Source organism: Candoia aspera, chromosome 2 (assembly GCF_035149785.1).
Source record: "Candoia aspera isolate rCanAsp1 chromosome 2, rCanAsp1.hap2, whole genome shotgun sequence".
Classification (NCBI taxonomy): domain Eukaryota; kingdom Metazoa; phylum Chordata; class Lepidosauria; order Squamata; family Boidae; genus Candoia; species Candoia aspera.
In genome coordinates this window covers 166,823,905-166,839,059 of record NC_086154.1, presented here as the reverse complement: position 1 = coordinate 166,839,059, position 15,155 = coordinate 166,823,905, and positions in this window count along the sequence as shown.

Genomic DNA, 15,155 nt, shown 5'->3' with positions numbered 1-15,155 from the left:
TACCTTTTGCAGAGGTGGCCTATAATAACGTGGTACACCAGAGCACTGGCCACACCCCATTTAAGGTGGTCTACGGAAGGGACTTTGTACCGATACCAGAATTGCCGCAACCTGAAACCCTGCCCTGCTCACCAGACGACTGGGCCGCACAGCTGGCAACAACCTGGCCAATCATCCAAACGGCCCTAGCAGACGCACAAACCACATACAAAAAATATGCGGACAACCACAGGGTGGAGGCACCGAACTACAAAGTGGGAGATAGGGTCTACCTCTCCACTAAGTTCATAAAGACCTCACAACCCTCGAAGAAATTGGCACCGAAATTCATTGGACCTTTCAAAATCACACAGGTAATCAACCCAGTTACTTTCAAACTGGAACTGCCTTACAACTTGAGACGGGTCCACCCAGTGTTTCACTGTGCACTACTGAAGCCAACAAGCACATCCAAATGGCATACGGAAGAACCTCCGCCCCCACCCATAATGATAGACAACCAACAACATTTTGAAGTAAAAGAAATACTGGACTCAAGAAAGCAAAGAGGTACGCTACAATACCTCGTGAAATGGAAACATTTCTCACACCCAGAGTGGGTCCAGGCACGACACGTCATGGCAAGACAACTAGCAAGACAGTTCCACGAGGCATACCCAGAGAAACCAGCACCATAAGAACATCTTTGGGGGGGCAGCATGTCATGACCTCGTTGCAAGGCACAAAGAGCCTCACAACGTAGATCATGATCATCAAGAAATAGAGGAAGGAGATAATCAAACTAGGGATTAACACAAGCACCCAAAAGCACCCACACCCATGGACCCATAGGCAGCTGAAAAGAAGGGCGTCAGAGGAACGGAGATAAGCCGCACCTGGTGCCCCGGAGGACACAACCGACGCTGGGAGACAAAGGAAGACACCGGGAAAACGCCCAGGCAGCCATCAAGGGTCCCATCAAGAGGGATCGGGACAATGCAGGGTGGGGAAGCCCGGGACAATACAAGAGGGTATAAAAGGGGCACCTCCACACCCACAACCCCGTTCCCGTTTTTCGTTCTGTCAGCTATCATTCCAATAAACCAGAAATCCTTAATACCCATTGGGTGAGTCTGTGTCTTATTGCGAAGCGAGGCTGGCCCTGACAGGTAAGTGTTAAGAGTCCAAGGCAAAATTGAATGAAAAGAAACCATTCCATGAATGTGTTGGAAAATGGTAAGGCTATAGAAGCAGATGCTGCAACTGGATATGTGTAATGGCTGCCTTGCGCTCAGAAAGACATGGACTCACTTAGATGGGGCTAAGGATATCCTGTTTATTGAGAACAGAATGCATACACGCAAAGAGACGGGAATGAGCACATGGCGTGCGGGGTACCCCGTAAATACCCCTGGTGCGGACCTGGCCCTTCTCCACCCCCCATTGTCCCACAGTCCGGATCCTGTTTCTCGATGGGCGATCGGGGGTGCGATACCAGGGTCTTGATGGGCGATCAGGAAGATTATCGCTGGTCTCCTCTGTCTCCTTCCCATGTCCAGCGCAGGTGTGTCCCCCGGGGTAATGCATGGATGTCTGGGCGATATGCTGATGCCTTCTCTGGTCAGGGCAAAGGTGTGTCCCCTTTGTCCTTATGATTGCGTTTGTGTTTGAGTGTTTAAGGGATTAGGATGATTCCTTCCTCCTTCCTTCCCCTTTTCCTGAAAGGCATGTTCCCCGTTGTGATGCGTGCATGCATTGCAACAGGGGTCATGACATACTGCCCCCCCAAGAAAACTTCAAGGCGCCGGTTTGTCAGGATATGCTTCATGGAAGCGTTTGACAAGCCGCTGCACTGAGACATCCCGAGCCTGTACCCACTCGGGGTGGGGGAAATGTCTCCAGCGGACCAGGTACTGGAGGGTGCCCCGTAGCCTTCTGGAGTCCAGTACTTCCTTGATTTCGAAATGTTGTTGTCCATCTATCATGATGGGCGGAGGCGGGGGGGGGGGGTCGTTGTGCCATTTTGACGAGGTAACCGGTTTCAGTAATGCACAATGGAACACTGGGTGTATGCGTTTTAGGTTGTGCGGTAAATCTAATTTGAAAGTTACCGGGTTGATTATCTCTATGATTGGGAATGGGCAAATGAACTTGGGGGCCAACTTCTTAGAGGGCTGCGGAGACTTAATGAACTTAGTGGAGAGGTAGACCTTATCTCCCAATTTGAAGTTTGGCTGCGCCGCCCTGTGGTTGTCCGCAAATCTTGCGTCCTGTCCTCAAGAAGCCAAAGCTAGATTAAGACTGTTGGATAACATCCAATCTATCTCCAACCTTTCCATTTTGGTAAGATGGTGGAGAAGGTGGTGGGCCTGCATTCCAGAAGGCCCCGGGAGCATTGGATTATCTGGGCCCTTTTTGGCTAGCCTTCAGGCTCAGCTACAGTGCTGAGGCAGCATTGATTGAAGTAGTGGATGACCTCTGGTAGGACCAGAACAGGTGCAACCCTGCTGGCCAAGGACTTATTAGTTTCAAATGCATACTGTAAATCTCTCATCTCAAATGGGGAAACATCCAGGTCGTTTATTTTTATTTCTTGTTAGGCTTCTTTTGAAAGGAGAGGCAGACAGGCCAGAGCAGGTGGATGCAGCAGGCTTTGAGTCATGGAAGAGAGAGGATGGCAGCTTTTGTCATGGCAGCCCCCACTCCTGCATTACTCTGCATCTCAGATGAGCCACTGGTGGCCTTCTTGGGCTTCTTACATCACCACCAACGTCCAGCCTGGCTGGCGGAGAGGGGAGGTGGCTTTGAATGACATGAGAGAGGCCACCCTGTCCCTCTTGTATGCCCCCCCAAACATCCAATCTATCTCCAACCTTTCCATTTTGATAAGATGGTTGTCATGATCACCATTGCGATGTTCGCTCCATCGTAACGGTTCGCATGCCAGAGTGTTGATGGGTGTTCCTGGCTGGGAGGGTGCTGCTGATAAACCTTGTACGGGGAGATGTGTAGGGCTGTGCCAGGAAGGAATGTCTTTGGGTTATCTCTTAAATGTCAAGGCCTTTTTGCCCGTTGATCAGCAGAGCTCGTTAGGAGCACCTGGGACTGTGGGATTGTTCTATATGCAGGGGGGGGGGATCGTTGTTGGAAACGGAGCTATTTAGTTTGAGTTTAGGCACGCTTTTCTCATTCTCAGCTTTCTTTCTGTTTGCACCTTATTCTAAATAAACCAGACCTTAAACTTAGATTTGGAGTCTGAGCCTTTTATTTGAGTAGGGCAATCGTTACATAAAGCTGAGAATCATTCCACGGACAAACCTCACTAGTCTCTACCAAGGAATTTTTCTTGAGAGGGAAGAAGTTAGCGATGGCAGAATTGGGGAAGGAGTCGACGGGATTTGGGGGGCAACCAGACAGCTGTTGGAGACGGCATTCCCGAGCTGGGACTCGAGCCCCCTCCCATCCCACCCCGCACCCCATTCCAGAGATCCAAGTCTAGCCCGGAGGAGAGGGAACCGACGGACGAAGGGCTCGCCGAACACCAACAGTTCCTGTGGGGTGCCCTGACAGACCCCCGGCCGGGGACGTCTCGCACCACATGGAAACTGCGATGCCCACTGACTCCCGAAAGAGAGTCCACAAAAGTGTCGGGAAGTCAGCGACCTGAAGGGCCGGGGCTGGAGGACTCTACCACGCCACATAGGATCAGAGTCCTTGAGTCCAAGATCGAATCCATGGAGTACATGCTACGCTCACTTTCAACCGCAGTGAGTGACCTGGTAAAGGTCGTTGGCGGTCTGGGGGCAGCAAGGGGTCCCAGCGTCCCACCAACCCCATCGCCAGCTCCGAGAGGAAGGGGCCGGCCAAGGGACTTTTCCCCGGCTCTCCGTGGTTCCACTCCGGTGGTAGTTACCCCGGCTCATCCACCGGTTGGGGCGCCTCCGAGCGGCGGGGTAGCCAAGGACTTTTCAGTGAAGTTTGATGGCGACCCCACAAACTTGTCATTCTTCCTCAACAATGCGATGAACTATATGCAACAATATGGACATTGTTTTAGCTCAGAAGGGGCTAAAATTACAGCTATTGCCACTAAACTGAAGGGCAGAGCAGCTGACTGGTATGTCCAGTTATGCGAATCAAGAGCCCCAGCACTGACCGTATTTGATTCCTTTCTAGCCGCTTTGAAACGGTATTTTGAGGATCCCCTGGCTAAGGAAAGGGCTAAGGATGCTCTGAATGAACTGGTTCAGGGACAAAAATTGGTTGCTGATTATGCCCTTGAATTTAAAGTTTTGGCAGGGAAAGTTCCCGAATGGTCGGAGGCTACCTTGATCGAGAAATTTAAGGATGGCCTCAATCGGGAGGTATTGCGATGGGCACTGTGCAGAGACGATCCAGACTCCCTGCATGATTGGACCTGTCTGGCCAGGAAGGCTGAGCGTGCCCAGCGCACCTTTATGCGAGCTACAAAAGGAGACAAGCCGCCCTGCAGTGCAAAGGGGCTGAGGATGCAGTCGGACTCCAGCTGGGCTGAGGAAAGGCAATGCCGTTTCGCCCGGGGCCAGTGCATCAAGTGTGGCAAACCAGGCCACCGCGCAGCGGACTGTCAAAAAGCTAAGGCAGCAGATCGCCCCTCTAAACCAACCCAAAAGGTACCCCAAAAGGCACCTAACCCCCCTGGCCGGCTGGCGGGGGTGCTGGCGACCGCGGACGAAGAGGATGAGCTATACTTTACAGGAGACGCTTTGGCCGCCCTGGAGCAGCCGGCGGGAAACGCCTTCCACCTGCCTTAAACAGCGCCGCTGGGCAGGTGGTGGAGAATGGGCGCGATACCAACATGGTGAGTGCTGATTGCCCCATCCTAGCTGTAAAAATCCAGTTGACCTATCGATCCAAGACTGTCGACGTGTGGGCTTTGGTCGATTCAGGGTGTTCCAGATGTTTAATCCATCCCGACCTGGTCGCTGCTTTGGACTTGCCCTGCTCCCCTCTCCCTAAACCGCTGACTTTTCAGCAGCTCGATGGTTCCACGGTGGGAGGAGGTCCGGCCACCCAGTTTACTGGGGAGGTTACGCTGTGAATGGGCACACACATCGAACTGATCCAGTTCATAGTTACCCCAGTGGGCAATCCTTTGGTTGTTTTGGAGATCCCCTGGCTAACCGAGCACAACCCTTACGTTAATTGGAAAACCCGTACTCTAACGTTTGAGGATGGTTTCTACCAAGCTCCTGTTGTGGGGAGATCCCTAACTTTGGCTGCGGGGGGGGGTTAAATTGTTGACTCGCAAGCTCCCGCTCCCCCCCTGGAGGGACTGCCGGCAAGGTACTCGGACTTTGCTGACGTCTTCGGGGAGGAGGAGGCTGACCAGTTGCCCCCCCCATCGCAAGACTGATTGTGCCATTGAACTTCTTCCCGACGTTCCCTTACCCAAGCCGAAGATTTATCCTATGACCAAGAAAGAACTTGAGGCGTTACGGGAGTTCATTGATAAAAACCTGGCTAGGGGTTTTATTGAACCGGCTAACTCCCCGGTTGGGGCTCCCGTTTTATTCCGTGAGAAAAAGGAAGGCACCCTAAGACTGTGCACGGACTATCGGGGGTTAAATTCCGCCTCCCTCTCAAACAAGTACCCTCTGCCTCTCGTAAAAGACATGTTAGCTCATTTGTCCACTGGTAGAATTTTTTCCAAGCTTGACCTTCGCGAGGCATACTACCGCATTCGCATTCGGGAGGGGGATGAATGGAAAACTGCTTTTAATTGCCCCTTGGGTTCGTTTCAATATAAGGTTCTTCCTTTTGGCCTTGCAGGGGCCCCAGGGGTTTTTATGCAACTCATTAATGAGGTGTTACATGAACATTTGTTTAAGGGTGTGTTGGTTTATTTGGATGATGTTCTCATCTACACCAAAATGGAGAAGGAGCACGAAAAGCTCCTTACACAGGTTCTCACCAAGCTCCGGAACGCTGAGCTGTACGCTAACCTTTCTAAATGTGAATTCCATAAGTCTCGCTTAGATTACTTGGGCTACAGGGTTTCTGACCAAGGCATTGAAATGGATCCTGTGAAGGTGCAGGCGGTTCTCAACTGGGAGCGCCCACGCACCCGTCGCCAACTTCAAAGTTTTTGGGGCTTCGCTAACTTTTACAGATCCTTTGTCCAGGGGTTCGTGGAGATTGCTCTGCCCCTGACAGATTTACTGCGCACCAAAGGGGTCGGGGAGACACGCAAAGTGAAAAACCCAGGGGCCGTGCTCAATTGGACTCCTGCCTGTCAGGCTGCCTTTGATCAGTTAAAACCCCTTTTTACAGCAGAGCCCATTCTATCCCACCCTGACCCTGAGCAGCCTTTCGTTGTTCAAGTTGATGCTTCTGATTTTTCTATTGGAGCTATTTTGTTGCAGAAGGATTCTGCTGGGCTTTTGAAGCCTTGTGCCTATCTCCCCCATAAGTTTTCTGAAACAGAGAGATGCTGGCATGTTTGGGAAAAGGAGGCTTTTGCGGTTAAAGCTGCGTTGGAAGCTTGGCGTCACCTTTAGGAGGGGGCTACCTCCCCTTTTGAGGTTTGGACGGATCACCGCAACCTAGAAGTGCTCCGCACGCCCAGGCATCTCAGCCCAAAACAAATACGCCGGGCTCAGTTTTTTAGCCATTTTAATTTTCAACTTAAGTTTATCCCGGGCAAGAAGTTTTTGGCTGATGCACTTTCCCGCTTGCCACAGGACGCAGAGCCTATCTCCGATGTTATTGGGACTGTGCTCACGGAGCCACAATTGGGTTTGGTCGCTCTCACCAGGAGCCGCGCTCAGGGGCAGCCCCCTCCCACCTCGCAAACGGCTCTGGTGCAGCGCTCTCGTGCCCGCAGGCATCCCCAAATGCCTGGTGGGTTGCGGGCAACTTTTGTCTCAGCTTTGAAGTCTGATCCCTGGCTTCTGGCTAACCCTGACAAGGTTTCCCTTGAGCACGACCTAGCTTGGGTGGGGGGGGGGCGTTTATATGTGCCTGACTCTCAACGAGCTACAATACTTGCCTGTTCTCATGACAGCAAACAAGCTGGTCATTTTGGTTTTCTCAAATCCCTCCATTTGGTTCGGCGGCAATTTTGGTGGCCCTCCTTGAGAAAGGATGTCAAGGCTTATGTCGCTTCCTGCCCTGTCTGCGCTATGTCTAAGTGACCGTCAGGTAAACCCCAGGGGCTTTTGCAGCCTGTGGCTGACCCTTCTCGCCCTTGGGGAGAAATCTCCATGGATTTTATTGTGGACTTGCCTCCCAGTCAGAAGAAGACTGTCATTTGGGTGGTCAAAGACTATTTTTCTAAGCAGGCCCACTTTGTTCCCTGTGCGTCCATTCCATCGGCTCAACAGCTGGCGAAACTCTTTTTGGTGCACGTCTACCGCCCCCATGGCTGCCCCTCTCGTTTGGTGACCGATAGGGGCACACAATTTACCTCGCGCTTTTGGCGGGCTTTTTTGAAACTCATTGGCACCGAACAGGCATTGTCAACCTCTTGGCATCCCCAGACTGACAGATCTACGGAGGTCCTTAATGGCACCCTAGAGCAATTTCTTCACTCTTACATCAATTATCACCAGCATGACTGGGTTGATTTGCTCCCTTTTGCTGAGGTCGCTTACAATAACGCAGTGCACCAAAGCACTGGTCAACCCCCCTTTCGGGTTGTTTCAGGGTGGGATTTTGTGCCAATCCCTGAGTTTCCCCAACCTCCTGGCCCGGCTGTGGCGGCCTGTGACTGGGGTTCTCGGCTTGCTGATTCCTGGCCCGTCATTAAAACCGCTCGACAAGATGCCCAGGCTTCCTATAAGCTCCATGCTGACCGGCATCACCGCCAACAGCCGTCTTTTCACGTTGGGGACCTGGTCTATCTCTCTACCAGATTTATCAAGTCTCCTCAGCCTTCTAAAAAGCTGGCCCCTAAGTTTGTTGGTCCCTTTCCTGTTACTGCTATTATCAATCCTGTCACTGTTCGTTTGGATCTGCCTCATAATTTCAAGCGTTTGCACCCTGTTTTTCACTGCAGCTTGCTCAAGCCTGCCCAGGACTCCTCTCGTTGGCATCCATGACCTCCTCCCCCTCCGCCTGTCATGATTGACGGCCAGCAGCACTTCGAGGTCAAGGAGATTCTCGACTCTCGCAGGCTTCGGGGGTCTCTTCACTATTTAGTTCGCTGGAAGCATTTTCCCCATCCTGAAAGGGTCGCTGCGCGCGATGTCCTCGCACCTGATTTAATCCACGCTTTTCATGTTGCCTACCCTTCTAAACCTTCTGCCTGATTTTTGTCGGGGGGGCAGTATGTCATGATCACCGTTGCGATGTTCGCTCCATCGTAACGGTTCGCAAGCCAGAGTGTTGATGGGTGTTCCTGGCTGGGAGGGTGCTGCTGATAAGCCTTGTACGGGGAGATGTGTAGGGCTGTGCCAGGAAGGAATGTCTTTGGGTTATCTCTGAAATGTCAAGGTCTTTTTGCCCGTTGATCAGCAGAGCTCGTTAGGAGCACCTGGGAACGTGGGATTGTTCTATATGTGGGGGGGGGGGATCGTTGTTGGAAACGGAGCTATTTAGTTTGAGTTTAGGCGCGCTTTTCTCATTCTCAGCTTTCTTTCTGTTTGCACCAAATTCTAAATAAACCAGACCTTAAACTTAGATTTGGAGTCTGAGCATTTATTTGAGTAGGGCAATCGTTACAATGCTGGAGAAGGTGGTGGGCCTGCATTCCAGAAGGCCCCGGGAGCATTGGATTATCTGGGCCCTTTTTGTCTAGCTTTCAGGCCCAGCTCTAGTGCTGAGGCAGCATTGATTGAAGTAGTGGATGACCTCTGGTAGGACCAGAACAGGGGCAACCCTGCTGGCCAAGGACTTATTAGTTTCAAATGCATACTGTAAATCTCTCATCTCAAATGGGGAAACCTCCTGGTCGTTTATTTCTATTTCTTGTTAGGCTTCTTTTGAAAGGAGAGGCAGACAGGCCAGAGCAGGCGGATGCAGCAGGCTTTGAGTCATGGAAGAGAGAGGATGGCAGCTTTTGTCATGGCAGCCCCCACTCCTGCCATTACTCTGCATCTCAGATGAGCCACTGGTGGCCTTCTTGGGCTTCATACATCACCACCAACGTCCAGGCTGGCTGGCGGAGAGGGGAGGTGGCTTTGAATGACATGAGGCCGCCCTGTCCCTCTTGTATGCCCCCCCAAACTGTTCAACCCCAGGCCCCCGCGCAGGGAAAAAGAAGAGAATTCTCCCCTGAGCAGACAGGACTCGGACCCCGCTAAGTGGTGGGCAAGAGATAGCAGGCTGTGCTGGCCCGAAGGGGAAAGGAAGGTCAGATTGCACAAGAGGCCCAGCAGAGAAGCAAGGCGGCATCTCTGGCCCCTCTCTGTGCTTTGTGCCACACGTGATTGTGCTTTTGTGCTGCTCACGAACAGACAGCTTCCCACATGAAAGGCAGAGGCCAAAGGCCACCAAGAGAGTCAGCCACTGGGCTGCCTGGCCACTCCTGGCCACGAGACAGTAGCCATTCTTGGGTAGGTACAAAAGGTGGCCAATGGGGGTGTTTTCCCGGTTGCCAAGGGAACAAGACTCAGCAAACCTTTAAAGCCACAGGCCAACCCCCAGGCTGCTCATTCCCATTGTGGCTTTGCCTGCCAGCTGGCAGACACTACTCTGGACCTCGCTTGCTGGTTGCCAATCGTTGCACCACGAATCTCTTTCCCTGCAGAGCCATCCAGCCTCTGCTATGGTGCTACGAAGGCTATTCAGAGTAAGCGAGGCCCGCAGGGCCCCCAAGAAACTGGAAAGGGGGAGAAAGTCACGGGCCTCGAACCTCTCCCCCTGGCTCAAGTCTCTTTCTCTGCTCCCCTCTCCATACAGAACATCTTGAAAAGCTGTCCGTTTTCATGTTGTGCGAGGAACACGGTGGAAGACCTTCCTGTGCCACCTGCCAGGTACCGAGTCCTTCTCCCAAAACCCAGACTTGGCGGGGAACCATTGACAGGCCACAAGAGTTGGCAGGAGCCCAAGACCGCTGCCTGCACACAAGGGGCTTGCAGGGGGGAAAAAGGCCAACTGACTGACTGGCTGGTCTTGGAAAGGGGAGGGAGAGCTAGCTGGATGTTCTTTCATGTCTCACTTCTTCCTCCGGTCAGGTCCCAAGAGACACAGAGAATGGTCAAGGAGCAGGAGAGCTCTCACGATGGGGTCACTGCTTCTACCTCAGGGGTAAGGAGGGTTTGCCAACGTGGCTGGTGGCAGTTCATGCCTGAAGGCCTGAGGGCCGGGGAGGAATTGTCACCTGGGCAGCCTGGCCAGGCTGGCAAACTCCAGGACAACAGACCCTTGGATTCCTGGGAAGACCTTTACGGCTTGAAGGACAAAGGAACATCCTTTGGAGGGCCTTTCCAAACAATCCTCCTGCCCTACTCACATAATTCTCCCTGGTACAATGAAGGCACAGCTGCTCTGAACCTCCTCCTGATACTGACCCCCCTTCCTGAGTTGAGGAGCCTCTTCCTCAATGGTCCTGCTTCTTCCTCCATTTTCCCCGCCATCTGGAAAAGGCATCTGAGAGCAGGGTCCGGCAGTGGGCCCATCTGCTTCTACTTCGACCTCTGTGCTTGGCTTCTTCCCGCCCTCAGTGCAAGTTTCCAGATGGGTGGTTTGTCAAGGAGCTGCCAGATGTCAGGTCACAGCTGGTTGAAGGACATCCATTGAGAAAATGGTGATCAAGGAAGGGGCTGATTGCATAAGCATCCCCCTTTTCTTGACCCCCTCCAAGGTGAAGGAGGGAGGGATGCGACTTCCAAATGGTGGAACAGACTTTGATTATGCCTGAATACAAACAAATGTCATTTGCAGGATTCAATGGAAGTCCAGTGGGCCTCAAGGACCCAGAGCCTGGAAGATGTGGACTCCGTTTCCGATTTGGCAAGGTACCTGCTCTCAGCTGATTCTGAAGCCCCCAAGAAGAGGCTGCAGTACCGTCCCACAGAAAAAAGGCTATGAGAAATGTCTGCTGAGGGGAGGGATAGATTTCTATGGGATGCACGCTCAACCCCCTGGACAGGAAGCCTTTCTCTTCTCTCCTTAATGGGATGGGGGGCCATTTGGGGCAAAAGGGGGACCAGACGATGAAGGCACCTGGGCAGGGAGTGCATGCTTAAAGCACAGGAAAGTAAGCAATCTTCTGATTGTCCAAAGCCTAACGTTACAGGAGACAGCCCAAAAGGAAAAGGGAGGGGTGGGGAAAGGAAAACAAGGACCCTCCCATCCCACCCTCTGGCCCAGCCGGTCACAAGGGCTGCTGCTTGGCTGACTGGGGAGGGCCCAAAGCCTGTTTGAGCTGCCACATAAGGGAGGTTCACCTCCTTTCCTTCTAAGCATCTGCTTCTGATAAAAGAAAGAAGGACTCAGGTCAACCCCCTTGGCAGGCCAGCCGACAGGCTCCTTAGAGCATCCATGTGGCCGCTCTTGAAAGAGGGCCCACAGCTAGTTCTGATCTCTGGGCCCTTCAATCTCTCCCCAGTGATGATGAACCGGAGCAGAAGAGGCAGGGGCTCTACACGATAGAGGAGGTCTCCACCTCATCAGTAAGTTGTGACCAGCTCCTCACCCTTGCAACGGCAGAAGCCCTGTCTCTGCGGGTTTGAAGATAGGTCAGCAGATGGAACGGTGCTGGAGGCCGAGGTGCTATTTATGGACACGCTCTGGCAAGGACAGGCTACCCATCAGAAGCGTGCTCCTGCTCCCTCCTTTTCTCCTTCAACCTCCCTCTGCTGCTTTGCATCGCCCAGTGCTGCCAGATACCTGGCCGTTCCAACCAGTCAAGACAGAGGGGGAACTCTGCAAGGCTGCCATTTAGCTCACGGAGGGGTTTGGAAAAGGGGTCAGCAAAGAAAGGGCAAAGTGTCCTTGGTGCTCCTTTTTCTACCGAAAACTTCACATGGGTAAACCAAGGACATGTTGCTTCTTCCAATTGGTACAATATTTTTTCCAATATGGTTGCCAGATGCCCCTGACCTTGAGTTGCCTCCCTTAGTCAACATGGCCAGCCCTCATTCGACAAACTGAAACTGAGAACACCAAATCCTCTTATTTTCCCAGGTGGGGACTAACCCCCTTTAGCCCTGTATTCAGCTGAAGAACATTTGGGTTGTAATTTTAGGATTCATCAGAAGAACCGCTGCCCTCAAGGAAGACCAGCAGCCTGATGGACGTGAAGTGGGAAAGGCGTCCTAATCCATCGAGGTAGGCAGCACCTCGGAGGGTGAAGGTGTTGTGGCAGCTTCCCCAAGAGGAAGGGTTCAAAGGGTTTGGGGCCTGCACAGGCTGATGAATCTGGAATGAAGGGTGACTCACTGAGTGGTTTTTTTTTTCTCCTGCTTGTCTGAAGATCTCTCTTTAAAATTATTATACCCAAATGTGTTTTGAAAGTGAGGTTTTCGTCGAACCCAGTGCCCTCAAAGGCTCTACTGTGGCTGTGAGGTAGATTTCTCTTCCTGGTCTCCCAGCCGCTTCACTCCTGAGTCGACCGCAAGGATCACCAATTCCTGTGGTCTCCTCATGTGGAGCAGCCATACAGAATGCAGGTGGGCAATCGTTCGGTCACTCCATATACAGAGAGGCTCTGCTGACCTGGACTTGTCGCTGGGCCACCGGTCTGTGCTGGAACGCCATCTCCGCTTGCTCAGAGATGTCTTACTTTGCTGTAGTCCCCACGTGGAAGCCAGAGGGGAGGTGGCTTTGAATGAGAGGCTGCCCCAGCCCTCTTGTATGCCTCCCCCAATCTCTTTCACTACTTTCGGACCCTGCACCCCCACATTGGGATAAACAAGGGAAATTCTCCCCAGCCCCTGCTAAGAGGTGGGCAAGAGATACCAGGCTGTGCTGGCCTGAAGGGGAAAGGAAGGTCAGATTGCCCAAGAGGCCCAGAAGAGAAGCAAGTCGGCATCTCTGGCCCCTCTCTGTGCTTTGTGCCACGCGTGATTGTGCTTTTGCGCTGCTCACGAACAGACAGCTTCCCACATGAAAGGCAGAGGCCAAAGGCCACCAAGAGAGTCAGCCACTGGGCTGCCCGGCCACTCCTGGCTCCGAGAGAGCCGCCATCCTTGTGTAGGTTCAAAAAGTGGGCCTTGGCGATGTTTCCCTGGGGGCGGAGAGAACGAGGCTCCAAGCCTGCCTATAAAGTGCCTAGGTCAGTGCGCACCAGGGTGGAAGACCTTCCTGTGCTGTTGCCAGGTACCAAGTCCTTCTCCCGAAACCCAGACTTGGTGGGGCACCATTGACGGGCCACAAGAGTCTGCAGGAGCCCGAGACCGCTTCCTGTCCACAAGGGGCTTGCAGGGGAAAAAAGGGCCAACTGACTGACTGGCCGGTCTTGGAAAGGGGCGGCTGAGCTAGCTGGATGTTCCTTCACGTCTGACTTTCTTCCTCCGGTCAGGACCCAAATGGCACGGAGACGAATCGAGCGGGAAAGCTCTCATGATAGGGTCACCGCTTCCACCTCAGGGGTAAGGAGGGTTTGGCAATGTGGCCGGTGGGAGTTCATGCCTCAAGTATGTGGGGAGGGAGGAATTCCTGCCTGGGCAGCCCAGCCAGGCTGGCAAACTTGAGGACAACAGACCCTTGGATTCCTGGAAAGACCTTTAGGGCTTGGAGGGCAAAGGAACAACCTTTCGAGAGCCTTTCCAAGCAATCCTCCCACCCCACTCGCGAAATACTCCCTGGCACAATTGAGGCACAGCTGCTCTGAACCTCCTCCTGACGCTCCCCCCCTCCTGGGTTGAGGAGCCTCTTCTTCAACGGTCCCGCTTCTTCCTCCTCCATTGTCCCCGCCATGTGCAAAGGGCATCCGAGGGCAGGGACCGGCCGCAGACCCATCTGCCTCTAGTCCACCCTCCGTGCCTGGCTTCTCCCCGCCCCGGTGCAAGATTCCAGATGGGTGGTTTGTAAAGTAGCTGCCAGATGTCAGGTCATGGCTGGTGGAGACATCCAGTGACAAAATGGTGATCGAGGAAGGTGCTGAGTGTCTAAGCATCCCCCTTTTCCTGACCCCCTCCGAGGCGAACGGAGAGAGGGATGCGACTTCCAAATGGCGGAAGGGTCTTTCATTATGCCTTAATACAAACAAACCTCATTTCCAGGATTTGATGGAAGTCCAGGGGGCCTCCAGGACCCACAGCCTGGGAGATGTGGACTCCGTATCCGATTCAGCAAGGTACCTGCTCTCAGCTGATTCTGAAGCCCCCTGCAGTTCTGTCCCACAGAAAAAAGGCTATGAGAAATGTCTGCTGAGGGGAGGGATAGATTTCTATGGGATACACGCTCAACCCCCTGGACAGGAAGCCTTTCTCTTCTCTCCTAATCAATGGGATGAGGGGCCATTTGGGGCCAAGGGGGGACCAGACGATGAAGGTGCCTGGGCAGGGAACGCATGCTTAAAGCATAGTAAAGTAAGCAAGCTTCTGATTGTCCAAAGCCTAACTTTAAATGACACAGCACAAAAGGAAAAGGGAGGGGTGGGAAAAGGAAAACAAGGACCCTCCCATCCTACCCTCTGGCACAGCCGGTTGCAAGGGCTGCTGCTTGGCTGAATGGGGAGGGGCCAAAGCCTGTTTGAGCTGCCACATAAGGGAGGTTCACCTCCTTTCCTTCTCAGCATCTGCTTCTGATAAAAGGAAGAAGGACTCAGGTCAACCCCCTTGGCAAGCCAGCCGACAGGCTCCTTAGAGCATCCATGTGGCCGCTCTTGAAAGAGGGCCCACAGCTAGTTCTGATCTCTGGGCCCTTCAATCTCTCCCCAGTGATGACGAACCGGAGCAGAAGAGGCAGGGGCTCTACACGATAGAGGAGGTCTCCACCCCATCAGTAAGTTGTGACCAGCTCCCCACCCTTGCAACGGCAGAAGCCCTGTCTCTGCGGGTTTGAAGATAGGTCAGCAGATGGAACGGTGCTGGAGGCCGAGGTGCTATTTATGGACACGCTCTGGCAAGGACAGGCTACCCATCAGAAGCGTGCTCCTGCTCCCTCCTTTTCTCCTTCAACCTCCCTCTGCTGCTTTGCATCGCCCAGTGCTGCCAGATACCTGGCCATTCCAACCAGTCAAGATAGATGGCGAACTCTGCAGGGCTGGGATTGAGCTCACGGAGGGGTTTGGAAAAGGTGTCGGC